The sequence below is a fragment of the Hipposideros armiger genome, unplaced genomic scaffold, assembly GCF_001890085.2.
Source record: "Hipposideros armiger isolate ML-2016 unplaced genomic scaffold, ASM189008v1 scaffold_7, whole genome shotgun sequence".
Classification (NCBI taxonomy): Eukaryota; Metazoa; Chordata; class Mammalia; order Chiroptera; family Hipposideridae; genus Hipposideros; species Hipposideros armiger.
Genome location: NW_017731357.1, coordinates 5,102,247 through 5,116,303, shown reverse-complemented (window position 1 = coordinate 5,116,303; position 14,057 = coordinate 5,102,247). Strand labels below are relative to the sequence as shown.

Genomic DNA, 14,057 nt, shown 5'->3' with positions numbered 1-14,057 from the left:
TTTATATGACAAAATAAAACAGAGGTATAAGCCTTAATATCTTGGGATTTGCTGGATTATTTCTAACCATTTCAACTGTAAACCACAGTGAAAGAAATGGTGACACTAAGAAAATGCAACCACAAATAAAAGGTTTTGGCAAATGCTTTCTGCATGCAAAAGGAGGAGATACAGATTTATTAGCTAAACCAGTAATTATTCCACAAAATTAACATAAATTCCCTATGTAAATAAAGTCTATTAAATATTCATGTTTCTCAAGGAAAATAAGTGACAGTTTTTGATTATGCTATCACATACATTAATCAGAGTTTGCCCATACAGAACAATTTGGGTTATTTGGAAACCAAACCTGAAGTTAAAATGTTTTTGCCTACATGCCCAAATTTTTGTGGGCTAGTTATCCACTTCATGGGTGAGTGTACAGATCATGAAGAACTTAAAAATATATTTTTATTTAAAAATAATTGTACATTAACAGAAAGTGCAAAATATTAGAGAGGTTCTGTGTGCCCTTAACTTAGATTCCTCCTGATGCTAACACCTTATATACCTAACTGTAGTACAATATCAAAACCAGGAAATTGATAGATCTTATTCAGATTTCACCAGTTTTACATGCACTCGTGTGTATATGTAGAGCTATTCAATTTTATCACCATGTGTAAATTCAGGTAGTCATTACCACAGCATAGATTCAGAACTGTTCCACAATGATCCTAACATACTATCAGTTTATACTCACAGCTACCCCTTTCTCATGCTCCTCACACAAACCAGTGGTCTGTAACACACAACAATCACTAATCTGTTTTCCAGTTCTATAATTTTATGACTTTGAAACTTATATAAAAGAAATCATACAGTATATGACCTTTAGAAAGTTTTTTAAACACAGCATGATTCCCTTGAGATCCACCTAAGTAGTTGCATGCATCAACAGTTTTTTTCTTTTCTATTTTTTTTTTTTGCTGAGTAGTATCCCATGGTATAGATGTGTCACAATCTATTTAACCATTAACCTATTGTAAGACACTTTAGTTCTTTCTAAAAGTTAACAATTTCAAATAGAACTGCTATGAAAACTTGATTACAGGTCTTAGTGTGAAGACAGGTTTTGCTTTCTCTGGGACGTACATTTCCCGAAAGTACAATTGCTAGTACATGTTTACTTTTTTAAAGAAACTGCCAAACTATTTGCCAGAGTAACTGTACCACTTTATATTTCTACCAGCAACTTATGAAAGATCCAATTTTCCCACATCCTTGCCAGAATACAGTATTACCATTTTTATTTTAGCTGTTTCAATAGTTGTGTAGCAATATCTCATTGTGGTTTAAATTTATATTTCCCTAATAGATAATGATGCTGACCATATTTTCATGTGCTTGGTAGGAACTTGTAAGAGGTGTAATCAAACAAGATGGTGAATGTTTAAATAAAAAAAAATTTTTACAGTAAAAGACACATTACCATTAATCCCCCTCAAAATATCCCCCTTTGCTTCAAACATGCTTATCCCATCATTCTCGCCACTTTCTGAAGCAGTTCTGGAAGCCCTCTTTCGTGAGTGTCTTGTCGTGGCTGCCTCAATGTCTTGAATTGATTCAAAATGTTTACCATTCATGGTCATTTTGACTTTGGGGAAGAGCCAGAAGTTGCACAGTGCCAGATCTGGTGAATAAGGTAGATAAGGACACATCATAATGTTTTTATTTGACAGAAATTGGCATACCAGAAGTGATGTGGTACATGGAGCCTTTCTGTTGTGATAAAAATATATGGTGAATGCTGCTGTCAAGTGCCATCCAACAGAAAGGCAGGGATCTTTAATATGGGAAGCAGCTCTTCAAACCTTAGTAACAGTGTGTGACAAGTTTCAATTTGTTCAGTGCAGTCAATTGGGTGTGAGCTACGGTTGAGAGAAGGTGTGTTTTAAAGTGTGCCATAAATCATGAATCATGAACAATGCATTAACATGAAATGGGCAAATGGTTTCATCCTCCATCATAACAATGCTCCATGTCACACATCGCTTCTGGTACAGCAATTTCTGCCAAGTAAAGCCATTAAGGTGTTTCCTCATCCAACTGATTCACCAGATCTGTCACCGAGCGACTTCTGGCTCTTCCCCAAAGCCAAATGATTCAGGACACCGAGGCAGCCATGACAGCACAACTAAAGACACTCACAAAAGAGGACTCCAGAACTACTTCAGAAAGTGGAACAATGAAGGGATAAGTGTGTTCGAAGCAAGGGGGTGTGTTTTGAGGGGGACTGATGCCAATGTGTCTTTTACTGTAATATATATATTTTTAATTTAAACATTCATGGTAGTGTTTGATTAGACCTCGTATAATCCTTTTTAGAAAAATGTTCATGTCTTTTACCCATTAATTGGATAATTTTTTTTCTTATCTATAGGTTGTACATTTAGTGTCATGTGTCATAACTCCATCTCCTATGTCCCAATGATTTTCTGGTATGTTTTCTTTTAAGTTATGTAGTTTTATGTTTATATTTAAATCTATGTTCCACTTTGATTTGTATATAAGATATGAGGTTTAGGTTGAGGTTCAGTTTTTGTCCTATGGATGTCCAATGCTTTACCACCATTTGTTAAAAAAACACTATCTGTTCTACATTGAACTGTGTTTGAACTTTTGCCAAAAATCAGTTGGCTGTACTCATATGGGGCTCCTTCTGGGCAATCTAATCTGTTTCATTGATCTATGTGTCTATCCCTCTGGTAGTACCACACTGTATTAATTTTTATAGCTATATAAGTCTTCAAATAGGATAGAATGATTCCTCCCACTTTATTACACTTTTTCAGAATTATTTTAACTATTCTTTTTAATTTTCAAATATATATATAAATATATTTTAACATACACTTTCTATATGCACAACAAATCTTCCTGGGACTTTAATTGGGATTGGAGCAAATGTATAGATAAATTTGGGAGGAATGAAATTTTTACATGCTAAGTCTTCCAATCCATGAACAATCTATTTATTTAGATTTTGGTTTCTTTCATCAGAGTTTTGTAGTTTTTACCAAACAAGGCTCATAGATGTTTTGTGGGATTTATACCTAAGAATTTCATTTTGTTTTGGGAAATTGCAAGTAGTATTGTTTTTAACTGTGGTTTTGAGGTGTCCTTTGCTAGTACACATAAATACAATTGATTTTGGTATGTTCCTCTCACATCATCAATGAACTTGTTTATTACTTCTAGGAGGTTTGTTTGTTTTCTCCCCCCTTTGATAGATCCTTGGGACTTTGTACATAGAATTTAATGACACCTGCAAATAGAAACAGTTTCATTTTTTCCCAATCTGTACACTTATATTTCCTGTTCCTGCCTTATTGTGATGACTTCCAGCACTAGGCTGAATAAAAATGGTGAGAGTGGACATCCTTGTCCTGTTCCCATTCTGAAGGGAAAAGAATTTTAAGTTCTTCTGAAGGGTGTAAGGTCTACTCTAGATTCTTTCTTTTTCTTTTTCTTTTTTTTTGCAGTGGATGTCCAGTTGTACCAGAACCATTTGTTGAAAAAACTATCCTTTCTCCATTGGATTGCCTTTGCTACTTTGTTAAAGATCAATTGACTGTATTTGTGTGGATCTATTTCTGGGCTCTCTTTTCTAGTCTATTGATCTATTTGCTTATTCTTTCACAAATATTACACTGTCTTAATTATTGTGGCTTTAAAGTAAGTACTGAAGTCAATAAAGTAAGTATAGTGATGTTATATTTTAAATTTCAAATTCCAATTGTTCATTGCTGGTATACAGGAAAACAATTGATTTTTGTATATTACCTTGTGACCCGAAATCTTTCTAAAATCACTTATCAGTTCCAGGAGTTTTGTTGTTGTTGTAGATTATTTGGGATTTTCTACATAGACCAACAAAGACAGTTTTATTTCTTCCTTCCAAATCTGTATGGCTTCTATTTCCTTATTTTGTCTTATTGCATTAGGTAGGACTTCAATGTAGGATGTTGAACAGGAGTGGTGAGTGGGGACAGCTTTGCCTTGTTCCCAATTTTAGAGGGAAAGCAACTAGTTTCACATCATTAAATATATTGTTAGTGGTAGGGTTATTGGTAGATGTTTTTTTAATCAAATTGAGGAAGTTCCAAAAGTTTTTATTATGAATAGGTGTTAGATTTTGTTAAATTACTTATCTGCATCTATTGATATGATCAAGTGGTTTTTGTTCTTTAGCCTATAGAAAGGAACTTCTTCAACTTGATGAAAAGCAGCTAAGAAAATCAATGGCTAACTTCATATTTAATAGTGTAAGACTGAATGCTTTCCCTCTAAGATCAGGAATAAGACAAGGATGTCTGCTCTTGGAACTTTTATTCAACATTGTACTGGAAAGTTTAATCAGGGAAATCATGTAACAAAATGAAATAAAAGGCATCCAGATTGGAAAGGAGAAAATAAACTTCCTCTATTTGCGGAGGACATGATCACATATATGGAACATCTTAAAAAATCAACAATAACAACAACAACAACTATTTGATGTAATAAATGTGTTTAGTTAAGATTGCAGGATACAGGATCAATACATAGCAATCAACTGTATTTCTGTAGGCTAGCAGTGAAAAATCTGAAAATGAAATGAAGAGGAAACAATTCCACTTAACATAGCATTGAAAAGAGTAAAATACTTAGGATTATATTTAACCAAGGAAGTACAATACTTGTAAACTGAAAGGTATAAAATATTAAAATATTTCTTAGCTGCTTTTCATCAGGTTGAAGAAGTTCCCTTCTATTCATAGTGTGTTGAGTGTTTTTATCATGAAAGAGTGTTGGATTTTGTTAAATGCTTTTTCTGTATCTATTGAGATGATCATGTGAGTTTTGTCCATTCTTCTATTAATAAATTATATTACATTGATTGAATTTTTAAAATGTTCAACTGAGCATGCATTTCTAGGATAAATCCTACTTACTCATGGTAAATAATATTTTTAAAAATATCTTTATTGAGATATAATTAACATACCATACAATTTGTACATAAAAGGTACAATTTAGTGAATTTTAGCATAGTCACAATCATGTAATCACATCATCCAATTTTTGAACATTTACTGTATTTCCCCATGTATAAGATGCACTCTTTTTTGAAAAATTCGGTGTCTAAAAACTAGGTGCATTTTATACAGTGGTTGTAGATTTTTTTTACTTGCATTTCCCGCTTTTTTTGCGCTTGTTTTTGCACTCATTGTAGTTTTATTACTTGCATTTTCCGCTTTTTCATGCTTGTCTTTGGCTCATTGTTTTGCACTTTTTACCGGTATATTAATGGTAGGTTACGTTTTGCCATGTTCTGCCCAGAAATAGCTCAGAAAAGATTTTTGTACAGTGCTGAATTCAAGTTAAAAGTGATCCAGTTTGCAAAAGTGAATGGAAATCATGCTGCTGAACGTAAGTTTGGTCCTCCTCCAATTGAGAGAACAATCCAAGACTGGCTATGGGAAGAAGAAACCCTACTGAAAATGCCACAGCAGAAGGCCATGAGAGGCAATATATGAAGACAGTGATTCGTCATCAGACACAGATGAGGACAAGCTAATGGTTGGGAGTTTTGATAGTGATGAGGAGTTGTATGAATTTTATGATGAATGAAACTTGAGTTCAATAACTTTATGTAATACATTTTTTCAAATTTCGGGCCCCAAAATTAAGGTGCGACTTATACATGGGAGCAACTTATACATGGGGAAATACGGTAATCACCACAAAAAGAAATCCCGTATCTATTAGAAGACACTCTTCATTCCTGCCTTTCTCCAGACCCTGGCAGCCACTAATCTACTTTCTTCTGTCAATACAGATTTGTTTATTGTAGATATTTCATATGAATAGAATATATAATATGTGATCTCTTGTGACTAGCTTCTTTCACTTAGCATAATGTATTTCAGGGTTCATCCATGTTGTAGCTTTTATCATTCCATTCCTTTTTATGGCTGAATAAATATTCCATTGTATAGATATACCATATTTTGTTTAAATATTCATCAGTTGATAGACATTTAGGTTCCACTTTTTGGCTATTATGAATAATGCTGCTACTAACATTCATATACAAGGTTTTATGTGGTCAAATGTCTTATTTCTCCTGGATATAAGCTTAAGAGTAAATTTGCTGGGTCATATGATAACTTTGTCTTTAAGTTATTAAAAGACTATAAAACATTTTATATGTTGTTGGACTCAGTTTGCTAGTATCTTCTTGAGGACAGGTATGTTTATTATCATAAGTGATAGTGCTCTATAATTTTCTTGTGATGTCCTTGTCTGGTTTTGGTATCAGGGTAATACAGGCCTTATATTATAAGCTGCAAAGTGTTCCTTCTAATTTTTTAGAAAAACGTGTGAAGGAAATTCTTGGTACACAATCCTTTTCTTTTATCATTTTGAATATGTTATCCCATTTTCTTTTGGCCTCCATGATGACCAATCTGCTCTTATTTTTATTGAGGATCCCTTGTATGTGATCAGTTCCTTCTCTCTTGTGCTGTTCTTCTCCTTTTTAAAATTTATTTTTTCAGTTAGTTGACATTCAATATTATTTTATACTAGCTTCAGATATATAGCATAGTGGTTAAACATTTATATAATTTATGCAGTGATCCCCCTGATAAGTCTAATAAACCCCTGGCATGATACACAGTTGTTGCAACATTGTTGACTATATCTCCTCTATGCTGTACTTTATATTCCCCTGGCTATTTTGTAACTACCAATTTGTATTTTCTAATCCCTTCACCTTTTTCAACCAGCTCCCAACCCACCTTCTCTCTGGCAACCATCAGTTTGTTCTCTGTTATCTATGAGTCTGTTTCTATTTTGTTTGTTCATTTATTTTGTTCTTTAAATTCCATATATATTTACTTGAGATAATATGGAATTTGTCTTTCTCTGTATGACTCATTTCACTTAGCATAGGTATATACCCTCTAGGTCCATCCATGCTGTCACAACTGATAAGATTTTATTCTTTCTTATGGCCGAGTAATATTCTACTATATATATGTACTTCATTTCTTTACCCAATCGTCTATTGATGGGCACTTGGGTTGTTTCCATGTCTTGGCTGTTGTAAATAGTACTACAACGAACATAGGGGTGCATATGAGGTCTGACAATCAAGCTCACAAACTTGTCGCAATGATGATGCTAACCTTTTTTGATACCAGAGGGATTATTCATTATGAACTTGTACCAACTGGACAAACAGTTAACCAAGCTTACTATTTGGAAGTGCTGAAAAGGCTGCGTGACAAAGTTAGATGAAAACAATCTGTCACACGGTGCCAGATCCGGTGAATAAGGTGGATGAGGACACACTATAATGTTTTATATTTGACAGAAATTGCCACACCAGAAGCAGTATGTGACACAGAGTGTTGTCAAGATAGAGGATGAAGTAAAGACACTAACAAAAGAGGACTTCCAGAACTGCTTCAGAAAGTGGCAGAACAATGGGATAAGTGTATTTAAAGTGAGGGGAAGTATTTTGAGGGGATAATTGCAATACATTTATTAATTTATAAATTAATGTAAAAACAACAAAAAAACAATCTGAACTTTTTGCTAACAATTCATGGCTCTTGCATCACGACAACGCACCAGCTCACATGGCACTGTCTGTGAGGGAGTTTTTAGCCAGTAAACAAATAACTGGATTGGAACACCCTCCCTACTCACCTGATCTGGCCCCCAATAACTTCTTTCTTTACCCAAAGATAAAGGAAATATGGAAAGAAAGACATTTTGATGATATTCAAGACATCAAGGGTAAAAGGATGACAGCTCTGATGGCCATTCCAGAAAAAGAGTTTCAAAATTGCTTTGAAGGGTGGATTAGGCGCTGGCATCGGTGCATAGCTTTCCAAGGGAAGTGGTTTGAAGGTGACCATAGTGATATTCAGCAATGAGGTATGTAGCCCTTTTTCTAGGATGAGTTCATGAACTTAATTGTTAGACCTTGTATATGTTTTCAAATGCCTGCTTTGGATTTCTGTGGTTAAATACCTAGAAGTGGAATTGCTAGGTCATAAGGTAGTTCTATTCTTAATTTTTTGAGAGCCTTCCGAACCATTTTCCATAGTGGATGCACCAATTTGCAATCCTACCGATAGTGTACAGAGGTTCCCTATTCTCCACATCTTCACCAACACTTGTGGTTTGTTGATTTATTGATAATGGCGAATATGACAGGTGTGAAAAGATATCTCACTGTGGTTTTAATTTGCATTTTTCTGATTATTGATGTTTAGCATCTTTTCATATGTCTACTGGCCATCTATATATCCTCTTTGGAGAAATGTCTACTCAGATCATCTGCCCATTTGTTAATTGGTTTTGTTTTGTTGGTGTTGTTATATGAGTTTTTTAAAAAAATATTAACCCCTTATCAGATGTATCATTGGCAACTATCTTCTCATGTTTTGTAGGATGTCTTTCTGTTTTGCTGATGGTTTCCTTCGCTGTGCAAAAACTTTTTAGTTTGATGTAGTCCCTTTGTTTATTTTTTCTTTTGTTTTCCTTGCCTGAAGAGATATATCAGTGGAAATATCACTAAGAGCAATGTCATAGAGTTTACTGTCTATGTTTTCTTGTAGGAGTTTTATAATTTTGGGTTTTACATTTAAGTCTTAAATCCATTTTGAGTTCATTCTTGTATATGATGTAAGAAGATGGTCCAGGTTCTTTTGCATGTGTCTGTTCAGTTCCCAGCAACATTTATTGAATAGACTGTATTTATCCCAATGTATGTTCTTGCCTCTATTGTCATATATTAACCATAAAAGGGGTTTATTTCTGGGCTATCTATTCTGTTTCATTGATCTATGTGTCTGTTTCTATGCCAGTACCATGCTGTTTTGATTACTATAGCCTTGTAGTACAGTTTGACATCAGGTTTCGTGATACATTCAGCTTTGTTCTTCTTTCTCAGGATTGCCATGGCTATTTGGAGTGTTTTATGGTTCCATACAACTTTTAAGATTATTTGTTCTAGTTCTGTGATAAACGCCATTGGTATTATGATAAGGATTGCACTGAACCTACAGATTGCTTTGGGTAGTACAGACATTTTAACAATGTTAATTCTTCCTATCCATGAGCATAGTATATGTTTCCATTTATTTGTATCTTCTTTAATTTCGTTCATCAGTGTCATAGTTTTCTGAGTACAGGTCTTTTACCTCTTTGATTAAATTTATTTCTAGGTTTTTTTTTTACGCAATTGTAAATGGAATAGTTTTCTTAATTTCTCTTTCCAACAGCTCATTATTGGTCTATAAAAATGCAAGTGATTTCTGAATATAATTTTGTAATCTCCTACATTATTAAATTCATTTATCAGTTCTAATAGCTTTTTAGTGGAATCTTTCAGGTTCTCTCCATAGAGTATCATGACGTCTGCAAATAATGACAGGTTTATTTCTTCCTTTCCAATTTGGATTTCTTTTATTTCTTTTTCTTGTCTGATTGCTATGGCTAGAACTTGCAGTAACATGTTAAATAAAAGTGGTGGAAGTGGACATCCTTGTCTTATTCCTGATCTTAAGGAGAATGCTTTTAGCTTTTCCCCATTGAGTATGATGTTAGCTATGGGTTTGTCATATATGGCCTTTATTATGTTGAGATATGTTCCCTCTATTCTCACTTTGCTGAGATTTTTTATCATAAATGGATGCTGGTTTTGTCAAATGCTTTTTCCACATCTATTCATATGCTCATATAATTTCTTTCTTTCATTTTGCTAAAGTGGTGTATCATGTTAATTGATTTGTGAATACTGAACCAACCTTGCATCCGAGGAATAAATCCCACTTGATCATGGTGTAATCTTTTAAACGTACTGCTGTATTCAGTTTGCTAATATTTTGTGGAGAGTTTTTGCATCTTTGTTCATGAAGGATATTGGCCTAGTTTTCTTTTTTTTGTAATGTCTTTGTCTGGTTTTGGAATCAGGGTGATGGTGGCTTCGTAAAATGAACTTGGGAGCTTTTCCTCCTCTTGAATTTTTTGGAATAGTTTGAGGACAGGTGTTAATTCTTCTTTGAATGTTTGGTAAAATTCACCCGTGAAGCCATCCAGTCCAGGACTTTTATTTGTTGGAAGTGTTTTGACTACTGATTTGATTTGGTTAGTGGTAATCTGTCAGTTCAGATTTCCTGTTTCTTCTTAATTCTGTCTTGGAATATTATATGCTTCTAGGAATTTATCCATTTCTTCCAGATTGTCCAATTTGTTGGCATATAATTTTTCATAATATTTTCTCAAAATTCTTTGTATTTCAGTGTTGTCAGCTGTCACTTCTCTTTCATTTCTGATTTTATTTATTTGGGTTCTCTCTTTTTTCTTCATGAGTCTGGTTAAATGTTTTTCAATTTTGTTTATCTTTTCAAAGAACCAGCTCTTGGATTCATTGATCTGTTTTTTAATTTTTGAAAATTTTTATTAAAATATAGCTAACATAAAATAGTACATTAGTTTCAGGTGTACACAATAATTATTCAACATTTATATACCCAAAGAAGTGATCAACATGATAAGTCCAGCAAGCATCTGACTTGGTACCATGCTTTTACAATATTATGGACTATATTCCCTATGCTGCACATTACATCCGCATGACTTATTTGTTTTATACCTGGAAATTTGGACCTCTTATTTCCCAGCATTGCCCCCTGGCCCTTTTAATTTTTCAATTACAGTTGACATTCAATACTATTTTATATTAATTTCAGGTGTACATCATAGCCATTAGACATTTATATCATTTAAGAAGTGATTCCCCCTGAGTAGTCTACTACCCATCTGGTACTATACATGCTTAGTACCCAATTATTGATTATATTCCATATGCCTTACTTTACATCCCCATCACAATTTTGTAACTCCCAATTTGTACTTCTGAATGCCTTCACCTGTTTCACCTTGCCCCCAATTCCCCTGCCATCTATCATCCTGAAAAATGTAGTGCCCAACTGACACCTTCCATAGTTATTACAATATTATTGACTATATTCCTTATGCTATACCCTATATCCCCATGACTATTTTGTAACAACCAATTTGTACTTCTTAATCCCTTCCCCCTTTCTCAACCACCTGCAAGCCCCCTCCTGTCCGGTAACCATCAAAATGTTCTCTGTATCTATAGGTTTGTTTCTGTTTGGTTTGCTTTTATTATTGTTCTTTAGATTTCACATATAAGCAAAATCACATTGCATCTGTCTTTCTCTGTCTGACATACTCCACTCAGCACAATACCCTTCATGTCCTTCCATGACTGCAGATGGCAAGAACCTATCCCTGGCCGAGCAATATTCCATTGTATATATGTACCACCTACTATTTATCCAATCATCCATTGACAGACACCCAGGCTACCTCCGCATCTTGTCCATTGTAAACAATGCTGCAATGAACATATGGATGCACATATCCCCTTGAAGTAGCTAGCATTTTGGGTTTCTTTGGATAAATACCCTGAAATGGGATTATGAGGTCCTTGTTTGTCTCGTTATAGCCTTTGTTTTAAAGTCTATTTGTCTGGTATAAGTATTGCTACCCCAGCATTTTTTTTTCCGTTTCCATTTTCATGAAATATCTTTTTCCCATCCCTTTACTTTCAGTCTGTGTGTGTCTTTGGGTATGAAGTGAGTCTCTTGTAGGCAACATATATAAGGGTCTTGTTTTCTTATCCATTCAGCCACCCTATCTTTTGACTGGAGCATTTAATCCATTTACATTTAAAGTAATTGTTGATAGATATGCAGTTATTGCCATTTTATTATTCATATTTTGATATTTTTTATTTATTCTTTTCATCTTAAAGAAGTCCCTCTAAGATTCCTTGTAACACTGGTTTGGTGATGATAAACACCATTAGCTTTTTTTTTTTGTCTGGGAAGGTCTTCATCTGTCCTTTGATTCTAAATGATAGCTTTGTTGGGTAGAGTAATATTGGTTGTAGGTCCTTGCTTTTCATCACTTTGAATATTTCCTGCCAATATTTTCTGGCCCGCAGAGTTTCTGTTGAGAAAATGCTGACAATCTTATGAAAGCTTCCTTGTAAGTAACTAGTTTCCTTTCTCTTGCTGCTTTTAGGATTCTCCCTTTGTCTTTAACCTTTGCCATTTTAATTATAATGTGTCTTGGTGTGAACCTCTTTGAGTTCATCTTGTTTGAAACGCTCTGTGCTTCCTGGACTTGTATGTCTTTTTCCTTCACCAGGTTGGGAAAGTTTTCAGTCATTATTTCTTCAAATATGTTTTCAATCCCTTGCTTTCTCTCTTCTCTTTCTGGTACCCCTGTGATGCGCATGTTATTATGCCTGATGTTGTCCCAGAGGTCTCTTTTTTTAAATATTTTTTTTATTGGGGAATTGGGGGGATGGGAACAGTGCTGGGGAATTGGGGGAAGGGAAACAGACAAGTTGCTGTCCCCTTGCTCCTCAGTCCAGTTGTGGAGGACGTTGCTTCACTGGCCCAAGTTGGCACCATCATTGTGCTCTTCCCGAGTGAGGCAGATCAGTCGCCAGCATCTGGACGGCCGCTCACTGTGGCTGCTGGCCGCTCACGCTGGCTGCTGGCTACACACGGTAGCCCATGGCAACCCAGTGCCACAGGGGCTGCAGGCTACACCGTCACTGGCGACTCGGGGCAGCCCAGCTCCAGGTTGAGCTGTTGTTCAGCATCTTAGCGATAGAGGGCAGTGTCACTGGCCCTCATATGTGGGATCCAAACCGGGGCCCTCTGGCATCCCAAACCAGTTCTCAACCATCGCGCCACTCGGCCGGCCCTGTCCCAGAGGTCTCTTAAACTATCCTCATTTTTTTAAAAAGATTTTATTGGGGAATTGGGGGAGGGGAACAGCGCTGGGGAAAAGGGGAAGGAGAACAGACTAGTTGCTGTCCTTTTGTTCTTCAGTCTAGTTGTGGAGGACATCACTTCACTGGCCCATGTGGGTATTATCATTGTGCTCTTCCTGGCTGAGGCAGATCGGTCGCCGGCCACTGGACGGTCACTCACAGAGGCTCTTGGCAGCTCACGCTGGCTGCCAGCCACTCACGATAGCTTATGGCAGCCCACTGCAGCCTACGCCATAGCCAGTGACTCACGGCAGCCCAGCTCCAGGTTGAGCTGTTGTTCACCATCTTAGCTGTAGAGGGCACAGCGTCACTGGTCCTCATATGGGATCCAACCCGGGCCCCTGCTGCTCAGAGCTGGTGTCCCAAGCCAACTCTTAACCAACGAGCCACTTGGCCGGCCCCATCTTCATTTTTTAATTCTTTTCTTTTTGCTGTTCCAATTGGGTGCTTTCTGCAACCTTGGTTTTCAAATCACTGTTTTGATCCTCTGCTTTATCTAGTCTGCTGGTGATTCCTTCTAGCGCTTTCTTCAATTCAGTTATTGTATTCTTCAATTCTGAGTGGCTCTTTTTTATGGTTTCTATGTCCTTTTTTATGCTTACTATCTCTTTGTTGAAGTTCTCACTGAGTTAATCTATTCTTCCCCTAAGTTCACTGAGCATCTTTACAACGACTATTTTGAACTTTGTATCCGCTATGTTGCTTGCCTCTAATTTGTTTAGTTATTTTTCTGGAGTTTTCTTCTGTTCTTTCATTTGGGACATCTTTCTTAGTTTCCTCATTTTGGCTGCCTCTCTGTGTTTGTTTCTTTGTATTAGGTAGATCTGCTGCTATGTCTTCCGGTATTGGCTGGGTGGCTTTATGTAGCAGGTGTCCTGTGGGGCCCAGTGGTGCAGTCTCCCTGGTCAGCTGTGTCAGGTACCTCTGGAGTGTCCCTTATATGTGTTTTGTGTGCCCTTACTGATAGTTTCTACTTGGTGAGATATCATTCTCATACTTCCGCTTTAGATTTTTTAGACATGGTTTCCTTTATTTCTTTTAACACATTTAAATGGCTGATTCAAACTATTTTTCGAGTAAGTCCAACATTTGGGACTACTCAACAACAGTTACTATTGTTTTTTTCCTG

At 35.9% G+C, this 14,057-nt stretch overlaps 1 protein-coding gene across 13 annotated transcripts in view; it reads right to left on the bottom strand.

The window, feature by feature from the left end:
- The window catches only part of CASK (calcium/calmodulin dependent serine protein kinase), a 415,968-nt gene that overhangs the window by 304,912 nt on the left and 96,999 nt on the right, over positions 1 to 14,057 (bottom strand). The window lies entirely within an intron of this gene.